We start from the raw sequence: 14154 nt of genomic DNA on the forward strand, positions 1-14154 counted from the left end.
GGATTGTAGACATTGGGGTTGTTATAGGGTGGTCTTGGTGGTCTTGTATTGTTGTTATAGCTTTGAAAAGCATTAACATCTTGAACATTCTCTTCATAGACACCGTTATAGTTGTTGGCACACAAATCAAAGGTATGACCGCTCCCTCCACAAAGCTCACAACTTGAAGTTTGAACCACTTCCTCCATGGGTGGCCCATGTGAGGTTGTGGCTTGGTGCACTTGGTTTCTTTGTAGCTTTTCAAGTTGTTTTGTGAGTAAGTTGAGCTTGGCATTTGTCTCAGAGTTGGAGGGGTTTTCCTTAGGGAACTTGCCATTCCTTCTTAGCATGTTTCCTCTTGACCCATAGTTTGCCTCCGAGTCTACCATTTTCTTGATCAATGCCGTGCCTTCTTCATCATTCAAGTGATCAAATCCTCCCCCCACGGAGGAATTTACCATCTCCTTAGTCCTAGATAGCAACGTTTGAAAGAATGTTTGAGTGATGTACCATTCCCGGATTCCATGAGGGGGACAACTTGCTATTAAGTCTTGATATCGGTCCCAAGCTTCACCTAAAGACTCCCCGTCTTCTTGTTGAAATGTATGAATCTCATTACGGAGCATTGCGGTCTTTGATGATGGGTAATATTTGGCCATGAATGCTTTAGCCAAGGCATCCCATGTCGTGAAGGTGTCCGGGGGGTGAATGTTCAATCACCGGTCCGCCTTGCCCGTCAATGAAAACGGAAACAACATCATTCTCAAGGTGTCCTCGGATACCCCATTCGTTTTCATCATTGAAACCTTCCTCTTAAACTTCCGGAAGTGATCATGAGCATCCTCTTCAATATGCCCCCCAAACAAATCCTTCTCAATCAACCCGACTTGGGCGGGATGCATTTCAAAGTTGTTTGGGGCCAAGGTGCCAAAATTAATAGGGTTACACGAATCATTATGGTTAGGCCGATTGTGATCTCGTAGAGCCATTTGTGGTAGAGGATTTGGTATATGAGGGGGTGGTGTTTAAGGTGGGTTATGTGGAATAAGGAAGTTATGAAAAGGGTTTTCTAGTAGAGTCTCAATTGTGATGTTTGGTTGAAGTGTGGTTGTGGTATCAATATTTTGCGGGGTGTGTGAGTTTGGTTGATCAATGTTTGCCTATAGAGGGTTCCGAACTCTATCAAGGGTCCTTGTCCTCAAGGTCCTAAAAAGCCTCTCGGGGTCGGAATTGAAGAGTAGAGCTTGGTGGTTCCTTCTAGGCATGCACTCAATAAACCGTTAGTCTCCTAGTGTTTTTACACACTAGGGGAGGGCAAGAAATGACACACTCTACAATGAAACACACAATTACTAAAACAAACTAACAAGTGAGATAAGACTAAAGCTAAGACTCTTGATAAACTAAATAAAACCTAACGCCATCCCCAGCAACGGCGCCATTTGATGAGTAAGATTTAATGATAGGGTCAAGTCTCTTATCACCAACAATATATAACCCAATTTAGTGCGTAAATCGGGGTCGAACCACAAGGATGGAGGGGTTTCTACTTAGTCTAAATAGGAGTCTAGTCTAGTCAAAATTGAAAGAAAAGGAGTTTGATTTAAACTACTTGATGCAACTAAACAAACGATTGAGGAAAGATGTATTCGATTGATTAAAGGCTAGGGTTTTCGGGTTTATCTAAATGGTTTATGGGCAAACAAGTCGATTCAAGGAGTGTATGATGAGGGTTTATCCTAGGATGGAAATCAATCTCTTTATTATCCTAAAGGTGATTACCAACTCTCATTAATCAACACACCATTCTAAAGCATGCAACAAGACCACCACAAACTCTCATTTAATGGAGGAATTAAGCAACTATGACAAAAAAGCACAAGTTCTCACTCACACAAATCATCAAACACCTTGTGTGCATTACTAAGAAAGACAAACACTTCACCAAAGACTCAAAATAATCAAACTATCATGCCCAATAATCCCATTAAGACTCCCCCTAAACCCTAGAAGGGTTACTACTCACTCATGTTCAAATTGTTCAAGCAAATAAATGGAAAAGAACAAATAACAAAAAGAGATGACATAGTAAATGTTCCAACAATTATAAGAGACAAGATAAAATGTAAACAATTGATTAACCAAGTAAATAAGAGAAGAGATGTACCAACAAGAGTAAAAATGATTGCTTTGATTGAATAAATGAAGGAAATCCTCCAAAATCTCCCAATACAATCCCCAAAAACAAATGTAAACAATTGATAATTACTAATATTAACTAATTTTACTAAGTGATTAATAATAATAATAATTATGGAAAGATTAATGTTTTGATTAAGGAAAGATTACAATAATTAGGGAAAGTTTTCAGATCTAGGGTTGTGTTTACAGTTGATTAGGGAAGGGGTATATATAGTGTTTCATTGGATTAAAGGAGGAAATGAGAAAAAGACCAATATGCGTGTAGCGCCACCCTGTGCCGGCGGGCCGGCTACCCCAACCGGCAGCGTCACTTGGATTTTCATTGCAAAATATATCTGTTGTTATTCTCTGCCGGTGGGCCGGCTGCCGGCCTGCCGGCAGAGGATACCTCTACTTCAACTTTTTTTTCTTCACTTCTACATTCTTGCTGCTCTGTGCCGGCTAGCCATGCCGGCAGCGAGTCTCTCATTTTTTAGCTCAAAAAGACTTCTTCAAAAACTTCTAAGTATGGGCTTGTGTTCCCTGCCGGCCTGCCGGCAGAGAACATCTCTTGGCTTCTTTTCCTCCTTTTCTCCTCACAGCAGTGCCCCCTGCCGGTTGGCCGGTTGCCGGCCTGCCGGCAGAGGACTACACTCAGCTCCTGATCTCCCTTTTCTTCATGTAAAGGCATTGGAATACCTTCCTTGCCCCAGTTCCTCTATACTCAACTTGATTCCTGCAAGAGGGTACACCCAATCACAGATACGGGAATTGGGCATAAAATACAAGGAAAGGCATACAAATCGACTCGATATGGGTCGGAATGCGTAAAAGAAAAAGGGAAATTCGGTGCAAATAAATCATATATCACTTGATGGCCTTTTCTAGTACTAGATTCCTGAGTTGTGGTGCTATTGCCACCCGGTTAGCTGAAAAGCTAACTTCTTTTGAGGCTTCCTCCGAGTACTTTCCCTTAGCGACCCCGGTGCCTACCATGGACAGAGATTACTTCCTCGACCTGAAATGGTTGAGAACCTTAGAGGATGGTAGTCTAGCCTGGAGGGTGTGGGGTATGAGCTGGATGAAGATACCAGCTCCTGAGCACCTCCCACCGACTGAGCCTTTAGCTGCAGCAGTGGTATCTGCCGATTCTGATGAGGAGGAGGATGAGGATGCACCTCCAGCGAGACAGACGTACTTCATCGACCAGGGGATCCTTCAGGTTATGCCCGAGCCGAGGAAGGGGGATAATGTGAGAGTTGCGGAGGACAAACCCAGGATAGGGAGAGGACCACGCCGTGTGGGGGAGAGGATGGCGGAGACCCACCCACAGCCGGCAGCACCACCACAGTACCCGTTTCCTAGCTATCCCTTCCTTGATACCCCAGAGACGCGTGCGAGCTACCTAGCAGAGAGAGTGTCCTCTATCCTGACGCTCCGGAACATGCACGAGATGGCATATACTCAAGGTATTGGGACCGCATGACCACATCCAGTTTGTTGGATAGGAGTGGGAGACTAAAGTGGGGTTTTCCACTCCTATTGGGTGGACATGTCCACATGGGGAGCACCTCAGTCTTATCCTTACGGCGGTTTAACCCCATGGTACGTGAGTCCAGAGGTTGGAGCTGGGGATGATGCGGGCCTTGGGACTTCAGGAGCAGGCACCTCAGGTGGTGACGGAGCTGGGGATGAGGTCATGGATGAGTAGCAGCAGTAGGAGTGATACTCCTTTCTTTCTCTTTTGATTATGATTGTTGGTTGTGTCGGATAGTAGTTTATTTCATTTCGTACTTGTTATATTCGGTTTGTATTGGTGGCCATAAGGCCGTACTTGCTTTTCCTAGACTTGTAGCAGGATTTGTGGTCGGGTTATCATCCCAACTCGCGGTTATGCGATAGTGTATATATTTATTTTGTGTTGTGTCAGGAAATTTTAGAGTGGCATTTGACCTGTGGCCACTCGACCGAGTGCCCCTCACTCGATCGAGTAGCTGCAGGTGTGATAAGTAAAGAGTATTATGATCTCTGGCTACTCGATCGAGTTGCCAAGACACTCGATCGAGTAGGGTTAGCTCGATCGAGTACCCATTACACTCGATCGAGTAGCGCTGCTACTGGGACCTTTCGAGAATTAAATGGTTTGAATGTTTATATCTTTGCATGTTTCGACTTTAGCATGGTTGTTGACGCTTAGTAACATGTTTGGGTCGTTAATTTGGTATGTTTAGGGGTCGTGCTTGACTTATGAATGATGATTTGTGACGAATAATGAGAATATTAGTTGGTTCTTATTGCAGTCATATACATCCTCAACGCTTACATGTACACCTAACTTATTTCGTATCGAAAAGACTCGTTATTTATTTCACAGAATTCGCATATTTTCATTATATACAAATGAGTACATACATGTCGTCATGATTGTTGTTAATCATTCTCGTAAAGTAGCAGATATATCTATAAGTTGATGTTTGTGGTAATTAGCGAGTAATGTCGACAAGGTGCGATATGTGTTGGGTAGGTGACAAGAAAATAATTCAGTGGTGAACTTCGGGGACGAAGTTCCTTTTTAGAGGGGAAGAGTAATGTCGCAAAAGAAAAAGGCCGAAATTATAATAATTTTGTTGTTTGTTTGTAATATTTCCTATTGTCTTTGTTATATTTCTAGCATGAAGTTATAACTGTTTAATCGTTTTGATGAGTAATTTATAAGTTTAAGTAAAGGTTGAGAAATTCGCTATGAAAAGATAGTCATAAAGAGATAAGTATGTTAGGAACAGTAGCGAAGTGGCGCACCTTTGAATCATGCATTGTAACTAGATCGTTGCGTGACATGTTTTGTGTTGGTAGTTGTTGACTAGTGAAAGTATAGCCTCGTAGTTGCGTGTCTATAGAGTTCGGCATAGTAGTATGGTCGTTGGTCGTGTTGGTGCATGTTATGAATTTGGTAATTAAAGTTGTGGTTCATAGAAGTTTGTGTATATGGTGTTGGACAGTTGATGATGATGACATAGTGGGATAGTGCTTCTAGAGAATAGTGGACCTATGTCAGGAGAACGGTTAGGTCGACATTGGTTTCTTGTCTTGTAATTGGGGGAGGATGAGTTGAACTTCGGGGACGAAGTTCTTTTTAAGGGGGGAAGACTATAATACCTGTCCTTTTAGGGGCCCGTTGACCGACGTTGACCGACTTTGGGGGCAGGTAATAGCCCTTAGTGATACGTGCCAGAGTTACCTTATGCCTGGATTGCCTTTAGAAACGAGTGGTACTCGATAAAGTAGAGGTTACTCGATCGAGTATCTTGGGCACTCGATCGAGTAGGGGCCACTCGATCTAGTACGTCAGTTACTTGATCGAGTAGCGTCTTTCCAGCGAGGGTTTATAGTCGTGTTTTGTTAAAACCGCAAATCATTTCCGCCTCTTTCCCTAAACCTAGATGTCGTCTCTTCCTCTTCTCTGCACCATAGATCATCCCATGGGAGCCTTTAAGGATGCTTGTGCCAAAGGAGTGAATTGCTTGAGTCGGGTAGCGGTCTCTTTGCCAGATTTCTACGAGTAGGTATGTCGTCATCATCACCTTTGTCATTGTGTTTTTAATTAGGGTTAGAATGGTAGTGATAGAGGATTGTATTGTATGTTTAGGTGTTGCTTGATTGATGGGTGTTGCGTGTGTGGACGTGGAATCACTGCAGTCGCGCAAAGGTAGGTTCGCCTACTCAGTTTCTGTTGGTTGTCTAGTGTGTTGGTCGTTGTTATACCTTTGCTGTGATCTTGTTGTTGAGTGTTATGATAATCGGTTGGTGTATACTGTTTCGTTGGTTGTTTTTGTGATGCAGCTGTCTGTGATTGTTTGTCTCTGGTTCTCAAGGTGCGCCCTTGGCTGAGTGGAGTCACTTGCGGGAGAGGCTTCACGCCCTAGTTTCGCCCTCCGTGGAACTTGCCACGGGAGGGGATGTGCACATTAATGGGACAGGGTTATCGCTCAGTATGATGAGCGGGGCGTAGGTGGGAACGGCTGCGGTCCCCCCACTGGCAGGGCTGGTCCAGTGGACAGTCGGTGACGGAGTTTGGTTGGAGTGGTTGTGACTGTGTGTGTGTTTGGTTGTGTTTGTAATATGTTGATAGTTGATTGTTGTGTCTTGCCTCATTTACTGACCTTGTGTGGTTTGTCTTGTTTGTCTTGTTGTGTCTGTCGTGATCCCTTATGGTGAGCAATCCGTCTTAGTAGATGCTGTCTTGGATGCTAGCTGGAGTCCTGGTTGGGATGAGTCCTCACGAGTAATGACAGGAGTAGTATATAGTTGATGAGTTGTATCTTTCATCTCGTAGTTTAGCTGTAACACTTGTAAAATAACTGTAATTTTTCTTGTATCGACTTTTGATGATTACTTTGTTGGAGCTTGTGTCCTCCACAAATTAGTGTGATAACATTTATAAATCTCTTATAGGTTCACAAGGGTATACTTCGTATTTTATCAGTTGATTAACGATTACTTAATAACGGTTGGCTTGCTAGAAAGTTTGACGTTATTTTCATACTGATGGCGGTGATCAACTGGTCCCTAAAAGTCACACCTAAAGGATGAGTTTGAGAGATGTGATTGTATGAAAATATAATCACATTGATGCCTGACTAAAAGGTTAGTCCAAGTATTTGACTAAACAGTTAGTCAATGTGATGATGAGACGATTATTTAATCTAATTAAATAATATTAGCTGAGACAAATTAACTGTCAATTCGTAAATTGAATATAATATGTTATATTTAATAAATGTATATAATGTTAGCTTAAACGAATTAAGATGTTAATTCGTGATTAAATGTAACCAGTTATATTTAATTAGCAAATTATAAATATGCGATATTTATAGTTAATGTATATATTATACAATATTGTCAGTATAAATGTTGACAGACCGGTATTAATAAATCGACCGCAAGCTGTTGTGTGTGGACTTATTAATACATGTCAATATAATTGACAATTTATAAAAGATGCACATTTTTATACATTAAGATAACAACTAAAAATAAGAGGATTTATCCTCATATTTTGGTTGCTCGGTCAAAACCGAATGGAAGAAAAAAAGGAAGAAATAAAAATCTTCCTAATTTTCCTCTTTTTTTTCGGTTATATGAGGAAGTAGGGATCATTTTATTTCACTACTCTTTGACCTAATTTTCTCTCATCACAAAATACACAAAACCCTAAAAATTAATCATCAATTTGGGGATCTTATTCTAGCAATTTGAGGGGCATTTCTCGGAGCATCTTGGGTGCAACTAATAGGCTAATATCATTTTGATATTGTTCTTAGGCCATTATTGCTAGGACCGAAGGTTGATTATTAATCCTCTTCTATTTTGTTTATGTAATTTCTTTTATGACTCGTATTCATAATAATAATTTCGTTATAATCCTTATAATTAAAAGGGAAGCATACGGATAATTCCCACAAGTGGTATCAGAGCCAAGGCCACGAAATTATTTTGATTGATATTCATAAATGATTTTGAACAAAATTGAAAGAAGAAGAAAAAAAGGTGCGGCTGGTTTTTAAAAAAAAAAAAAAAAATTGCCGATTTAATTTTTTTTCCAGCCGAAAGTACTTTTTTGTTTTGTTATTTTGCTTCCATTTTGATTTTTCATATTGTTGTTTTAATTAGTTAAAATGATTATATGATGAATTTGTAGATGTTTGATTTAATGAGGATTAAATTAAAATGTAAATGGAAATCGTCTTGTTTGATGATGTTAAATTTGTTTTTGCTATATAGTTTTTGGCATAAATGGTTTTAAATCGTTGTTTAGAATCATGTTTCATTAATTTACATATTATTGATTATGCCAATCTTGTTCTTATAGCAACTATAAACGAATTTGTTCATCTAATTGTTTTCGGTTTTAGGGCATAATGCCGAGTGACAAAAAGAAAAAAAAAAGTTTCTGTTTTTTTTCGTTTTGCTGAAATGCCGAGAAGAAAAAAAAAGAAAAAAAAAATATTTTCTAGTTTTTTGTAATTGCCGAAATAAAAAAAAAAAAAGGTTATTACTGTTTTTGTTTTTGCCGAAAGCCAAAGAAAAAAAAAATCTGTTTTTTTGTTTTTGGCTGAATGTCGTGTGCAAATAATATAAAAAAGAAAAAAAAATTTTGTTGTTTATTTTGGCCAATGATTATTATTATACATCATTTCTATATTTTGTATATATATTAGTTTGTTGTGAAAAAGTTCACATATTAAAGATACCTAATTATTTTAAAGAGGTTTAAAATAATGTGAGATTAATTCATATTATAGGTCAATGTGAATAAAGATTGAAATTAATGTGAGTAATTGAGGAATTGTCACTTAATTTGATCATTTAAATAGGTGGTTTGGATAAATTAATCTACATAATTAAAGAATTATGTCTTGCATGTTTAATTTATTAGTTGATGCATTTTATTTTAGTTGAATGAATCGTTGAATGGATTTATTTACGTATTTTTGCAATCGGTTGTAATTTGTAATACCTAGTGTGGCCTTAGTTAAATTATGTTTTCGTAATGATGGAAACATAATTTTTAATGTAATTATGAGATCTCGAATCTCCTTTTATTTTCTTTAAGTATTATGGTTTTGAAATTAGAATGTAAATAGGTTTATTATGTAATTTTTAATTGTAATTTTAAAGAAGACTAAAGATGGAGATTGGATTGCTCACTCCCGCTACATGAACCAAGATGGAACATCAAGACAAGCTTCTCGGGTCCAAGGATGGATTCCAAAATTGTATTTATGTTCATTTTGGTAGATAGGCCACACTAGGACTTTATTATTGTTTTTACGTTTTCATTCCTATTGCTTTTCATTCACATGATAGTTTATGCATCATATTCCGCCTAAACCAAACCACCTACTACTAAAATGCATGAAAATTGACTCATATAGATTGTATGTTAGTTTTCATGGACATACAGATGTCACATACAGACTAGTCTTTATAAGGGAAAACAACTATGAATCCCTTCTTCGTCGGTAGGCATATAGGACCTTACTCTCCATATGGCCCCTTCTGCGTTGGGTAAGTAGTTTGTGTTGACTTAGTTTACCTCAACATTATAGTCCGAAGAGTTTCTCGTGATTATGATGGACTAAAGATAGAATTTACAGAAATTTATCGACCAAGAATTCTAATAGTAGAATTAGCCAAGAGGTTGGCTTATCAATTTACAGATAATTGAGTCTTTGGATCATTTATATAATTCTTGAGGGAGGTCAATTGTATAAATGCTTGAATCTTCGCGTTATAACAGTATTGCATTAGACTTAAATTATAAACGATGAGTATGCTTATTATATTTATTCTTCTTCTCACAGTGTAGAATACGTCGTATTTTGATAATACTGTTACAACAAATGGCTGGAAATAACAAAATCCCTATGCCAAGTGCCACACTTGGACGTGAGTCCTGGCTTAAAGCTTTCATGGATCACATGAATCAGTTCACACGTCTGAAAAATGACGGGTCCAACTTTGCGGACTGGGAGGCATCATTGCGGAATGCTGCCATAGCTGACGGTAAGCTCAAGTACTTAACTGAGCCGATACCGCCAAACCCAGGCCCCAATGTAGGAGTCAATGAGTCACTTGCTTATAGTGACTTCATTATGGAAGCGGGTGCGATAAAGAACGTACTCATCTTTGCAATGGAAACCAATTTGCAAAGACGCTTCATTGCCCAAGGTTCAAACAAGATTTTCACCACGCTCACTAACGAGTTCTCAAAAGCACCGAGAATCGTTACTTATGAGCATACATGTCGCTTCTTTGATGCGAAACTCCGAGAATGGGCCAACCGGTTAGCCCACACATTCTTAATATGATTGAGAATGTCGAGAAATTGGAGGCACTTGATTGCAAAATCAGTGAGAGCATAGTCATTAACCGTATGCTTCATTCTATTCATGATGGCTTTGCCCTATTTAGGGCAAATTACTATATGAATGACATGAAGAAAAGTCCTCATGAGCTACACTCACTTCTCGTACAGACCGAGAAGGATATGAAATTGAGTGGGAGCATGAAGCAAGATGTTCTCATGATTTCCAACAAGAATAAAGGTAAGGGCAAGGCTCACGGCGACCTAACCGTAGGAAACCAAGTTTAAAAAGCCGTAAAACGGTAAGAGTGGGCCTGGTGAGACTAGTGGCTCACTAGGCAAGGCAAAGAGCAAGAACGGTAACGTTGAATGCCACCATTGTCACAAGTCTGGACATTGGAGGAGGAACTGCATTCCGTTTCGTGAGAACATAAAAGCAGCCGCGTCACTCCTGTTGGTATGTCATCTTATATTCATATGATTGAGATTAACCATGCAAGTTTCGGAACTTGGGTACTTGATACTGGTTGTGGTTCTCATCTGTGTAATCATTTGCGGCATAAAGAACATCACACCTCTCGCAAAGGGTGATGTGGACCTGTGAGTCGGGAATGGAGCACGAGTTGCTGCAATCTCAAAAGGAACATACGTAATCCAGCTCCCTAGTGGGTTTGAGTTATATTTATATAACTGCTACTATGTACCTAGTTTATCTAAGAACATTATTTCTGTTTCCGTACTCGATAAAGACGGTTTTGCATTTTCAACAAAGGATAATAGCTGTATTTTCTCTTTCAATGAAATGATTTATGGCAAAGCAGTTTCCATGAATGGAATTTACATCTTAGATCAAACCACGGAAATATTACACGTGAATAATAAGAAATTAAAGGTTGGTGACAAAGATCAAACTTATCTATGGCATTGTCGAATGGGACACATAAATGAAAAACGTGTAAAGAAACTCGTCGAGAATGGGACTATTCCCGCATTCGATTTTTCTACATTTGGCACGTGTGAATCATGTCTTATCGGCAAGATGACTCAAATTTCCTTCAAAGGTGTTGGAATGCGCGCTAGTGACCTATTAGGACTCATACATACTGATGTTTGTGGACCTATGTCAATTACCGCTAGAGATGGCTATAGATATTTTATCACTTTTACGGACGATTTGAGTAGATACGGATATGTCTACTTAATGAAGCATAAAAGTGAGTCCTTTGAGAAATTCAAGGAATACCAGAATAAGGTTGAAAACCAATTGGGTAGAAAGGTTAAAGCACTCCGTTCAGATCGGGGTGGCGAATATCTTTCAAATGAGTTTGATCAACACCTTAAAGACTGTGGAATCGTTTTACAGTTAACTCCACCTGGAACACCTCAATTAAATGGTGTGTCCGAACGGAGAAATCGAACTTTACTTGATATGGTTCGATCCATGATGAGTCACACGGTAGTACCTGATTCATTATGGGGTTTTGCTCTTTTGTCATTTTGCTCTTATACTTAATCAAGTCCGACTAAAGTCGTCGACAAGACTCCATATGAAATGTGGAAGGGAACGGTCCCCAACTTGTCCTTTATTCGGGTTTGGGGCTGCGAGGCTTATGTCAAGTGGAGACACGAGGATAAGCTCGGCTCAAGGACGGCCAAGACATACTTTATTGGTTATCCAAAAAGAATGTTTGGTCATTACTTCTATCCGCCTACCGAACATCGAGTTTTTGTTGCGGCTAGTGCAAAGTTCTTAGAGAAAGAATTTCTTGAGAACAAGTCAAGTAATAGAACCTTCGAGCTATTTATTTCACAGAATTCGCATATTTTCATTATATACAAATGAGTACATACATGTCTTCATGATTGTTGTTAATCATTCTCGTAAAGTAGCAGATATATCTATAAGTTGATGTTTGTGGTAATTAGCGAGTAATGTCGACAAGGTGCGATATGTGTTGGGTAGGTGACAAGAAAATAATTCAGTAGTGAACTTCGGGGACGAAGTTCCTTTTTAGAGGGGAAGAGTAATGTCGCAAAAGAAAAAGGCCGAAATTATAATAATTTTGTTGTTTGTTTGTAATATTTCCTATTGTCTTTGTTATATTTCTAGCATGAAGTTATAACTGTTTAATCGTTTTGATGAGTAATTTATAAGTTTAAGTAAAGGTTGAGAAATTCGCTATGAAAAGATAGTCATAAAGAGATAAGTATGTTAGGAACAGTAGCGAAGTGGCGCACCTTTGAATCATGCATTGTAACTAGATCGTTGCGTGACATGTTTTGTGTTGGTAGTTGTTGACTAGTGAAAGTATAGCCTCGTAGTTGCGTGTCTATAGAGTTCGGCATAGTAGTATGGTCGTTGGTCGTGTTGGTGCATGTTATGAATTTGGTAATTAAAGTTGTGGTTCATAGAAGTTTGTGTATATGGTGTTGGACAGTTGATGATGATGACATAGTGGGATAGTGCTTCTAGAGAATAGTGGACCTATGTCAGGAGAACGGTTAGGTCGACATTGGTTTCTTGTCTTGTAGTTGGGGGAGGATGAGTTGAACTTCGGGGACGAAGTTCTTTTTAAGGGGGGAAGACTGTAATACCTGTCCTTTTAGGGGCCCGTTGACCGACGTTGACCGACTTTGGGGGCAGGTAATAGCCCTTAGTGATACGTGCCAGAGTTACCTTATGCCTGGATTGCCTTTAGAAACGAGTGGTACTCGATAAAGTAGAGGTTACTCGATCGAGTAGCTTGGGCACTCGATCGAGTAGGGGCCACTCGATCTAGTACGTCAGTTACTTGATCGAGTAGCGTCTTTCCAGCGAGGGTTTATAGTCGTGTTTTGTTAAAACCGCAAATCATTTCCGCCTCTTTCCCTAAACCTAGATGTCGTCTCTTCCTCTTCTCTGCACCATAGATCATCCCATGGGAGCCTTTAAGGATGCTTGTGCCAAAGGAGTGAATTGCTTGAGTCGGGTAGCGGGCTCTTTGCCAGATTTCTACGAGTAGGTATGTCGTCATCATCACCTTTGTCATTGTGTTTTTAATTAGGGTTAGAATGGTAGTGATAGAGGATTGTATTGTATGTTTAGGTGTTGCTTGATTGATGGGTGTTGCGTGTGTGGACGTGGAATCACTGCAGTCGCGCAAAGGTAGGTTCGCCTACTCAGTTTCTGTTGGTTGTCTAGTGTGTCGGTCGTTGTTATACCTTTGTTGTGATCTTGTGGTTGAGTGTTATGATAATCGGTTGGTGTATACTATTTCGTTGGTTGTTTTTGTGATGCAGCTGTCTGTGATTGTTTGTCTCTGGTTCTCAAGGTGCGTCCTTGGCTGAGTGGAGTCACTTGCGGGAGAGGCTTCACGCCCTAGTTTCGCCCTCCGTGGAACTTGCCACGGGAGGGGATGTGCACATTAATGGGACAGGGTTATCGCTCAGTATGATGAGCGGGGCGTAGGTGGGAACGACTACGGTCCCCCCACTGGCAGGGCTGGTCCAGTGGACAGTCGGTGACGGAGTTTGGTTAGAGTGGTTGTGACTGTGTGTGTGTTTGGTTGTGTTTGTAATATGTTGATAGTTTATTGTTGTGTCTTGCCTCATTTACTGACCTTGTGTGGTTTGTCTTGTTTGTCTTGTTGTGTCTGTCGTGATCCCTTATGGTGAGCAATCCGTCTTAGTAGATGCTGTCTTGGATGCTAGCTGGAGTCCTGGTTGGGATGAGTCCTCACGAGTAATGACAGGAGTAGTATATAGTTGATGAGTTGTATCTTTCATCTCGTAGTTTAGCTGTAACACTTGTAAAATAACTGTAATTTTTCTTGTATCGACTTTTGATGATTACTTTGTTGGAGCTTGTGTCCTCCACAAATTAGTGTGATAACATTTATAAATCTCTTATAGGTTCACAAGGGTATACTTCGTATTTTATCAGTTGATTAACGATTACTTAATAATGGTTGGCTTGCTAGAAAGTTTGACGTTATTTTCATCGATGGCGGTGATCAATGGTCCTAAAAGTCACACCTAAAGGATGTGTTTGAGAGATGTGATTGTATGAAAATATAATCACATTGATGCCTGACTAAAAGATTAGTCCAAGTATTTGACTAAACAGTTAGTCAATGTGATGATGA

At 39.7% G+C, this 14154-nt stretch overlaps 1 non-coding gene across 1 annotated transcript; it reads left to right on the forward strand.

Annotated features, from left to right (window-relative positions):
* Positions 1–498: 498 nt before the first annotated feature.
* On the forward strand, positions 499–605 carry LOC141597901 (small nucleolar RNA R71). The gene has a single exon (XR_012523112.1). It is a non-coding gene; the product is annotated as a small nucleolar RNA R71 (small nucleolar RNA).
* The last annotated feature ends 13549 nt before the right edge of the window (positions 606–14154 follow it).

The sequence above is a fragment of the Silene latifolia genome, chromosome 8 (assembly GCF_048544455.1).
Source record: "Silene latifolia isolate original U9 population chromosome 8, ASM4854445v1, whole genome shotgun sequence".
In the NCBI taxonomy this organism is placed as follows: Eukaryota; Viridiplantae; Streptophyta; class Magnoliopsida; order Caryophyllales; family Caryophyllaceae; genus Silene; species Silene latifolia.